The sequence below is a fragment of the Dasypus novemcinctus genome, chromosome 12 (genome assembly GCF_030445035.2).
Source record: "Dasypus novemcinctus isolate mDasNov1 chromosome 12, mDasNov1.1.hap2, whole genome shotgun sequence".
NCBI classification, from domain to species: domain Eukaryota; kingdom Metazoa; phylum Chordata; class Mammalia; order Cingulata; family Dasypodidae; genus Dasypus; species Dasypus novemcinctus.
Window position 1 is genome coordinate 75,315,671 of NC_080684.1, and position 1,872 is coordinate 75,317,542.

A 1,872-nucleotide genomic window follows, 5' to 3' on the forward strand; every position below is an offset into this window, starting at 1 on the left:
TGGTGTGGGGTGTTATTGGTGGGGGGCGCATGATTGGAAGGGAGTTCTCCAGGGCATATGTGCAAGGTGTATAAAAATATTTGGATATTTTCATAGTGGTTACAGTTGGGAACAACGGCTGGGGGAGTGCTGAGTTTCTGGCCAGGGGAGCTCTGTCACATTCTCTAATGGAACAGCAACAATCTCCTGAGTACAATGGCTAAGACCAAAAAGGAAGAATGGTTCAACAATGAGCCCTTGATGCTAATGACTATGCTTGTGAGCCTGTGTGCCTGAAATAAGAACTAGGCCTAGAGCTGCAGGGTGCCTAAGAGTTATCTCCTGAAGGCCTCCATGTTGCTCAAAAGTGGCCAGTGTTGAAGCCAAACTCAGCCTGTAAATGCATTGCCTTCCCCCCAGCATGGGACATGACTCCCAGGGATGAGCCTCCCTGGCACCAAGGGATTACTGCCAAGTACCAGCTGATGATGTGACTGGAGAACAACCTTAAATAAAAGGGTCAACTCAGATCAGCAGAATATCTCAGCCTACATGTAATATCAGAAGTTAAAAATGCTTTTGACCTTGAATGAAAGGGGGAAATGGAAAGAACAAATGAGTTTATATGGCTATGAGTCTCCAAAAAAGAGCTGGGAGGTCATCAGAGGGGTCACCCTTATGCACACCTGAGCAGAGATCCAGAGACAGCTTAAGTAAATATAACCCCAGGTATGGGTTCTTCTGAGGGCTACAGAGACCCACAGGTTCTATAGTCATGGCAGATGGACTTCAGTGCCATGTCAGTTGGCCCTACTTTGGAGTTTGTGTTCCTGAGTGTGATGGAGTTGGACTCAGATGTGATCTTTGTTCACAAACCTCTCCTGTCACTTTTACTGGACCTGTGGTTGGTGCTGGAGTTTAGTGTATACTCAGGGTACCTGAATGTCTGGACTGTCCATGTGATAACCAGGCCCTGAGCCTCAACAGACTTTCAACTCCTACCCTCTTGGTTTATTGGACTTACCCCAGCCAGCTAACAGGGAGGTGAAGAAGGTTAACAACCACACCAGGGAGCCAAGAGTGACTACAACTGCAAACAGGAGAATTGCATCCATCATCCATGCGGAATCAAAGCACCCTCTCGATACAGTGGTGTAGCGGACATAACCATCCCAGGGTCCACAGAATGGAGGAATAGAGTATGGATTAGAGTGGACTTACTATTATTTTATTCTGGAACTATTGTGATTAGTAATGGAAGTAAATGTAGCATTGAGATGGAGAAAGTGGCCATGGTAGCTGCTGAGGGTGGGGAGTGGGAATAAGAGATGTGATGTGGGGGCATTTTCAGGACTTGGAGTTGTCCTGGGTGGTACTGCATGGACAGTTACTGGACACTGCATGTCCTCCCATGGCCCACTGGGTGGACTGGGGGAGAGTGTAAACTATAATGTGGACCATTGACCATGTGTGCAGCAGTGCTGAGAGATGTATTCTCCAAGTGCAATGAATGCCCCATGATGATAGAGGAGGTTGTTGTTATGGGAGGAGTGGGGTGAGGGGCGTGGGGGGTATATGGGGACTTCATATTTTTTAAATCTAACATTAAAATTAAAGACAAATAAATTTTTTAAAAAACTTACTAAAATGGTAAGGTAGTAGGATCCTCATTACTCTAAGATTGCCTTAACAAAAGATCAGATTTATACAGATTGCTTTAATATTTGTTGTTAAATGATTCATTTCTTTGCTCTATATAGTCAGCTTTAATTTATATAGTAAACAATTGTACGAAATATTGTTTATTTTTTATTGTATGTCTTTTTATTGTAGACATGCTATTGAATGTATGTGAAATAGTACCTATTTTTGACTGGGCTTTACTTCATTCCC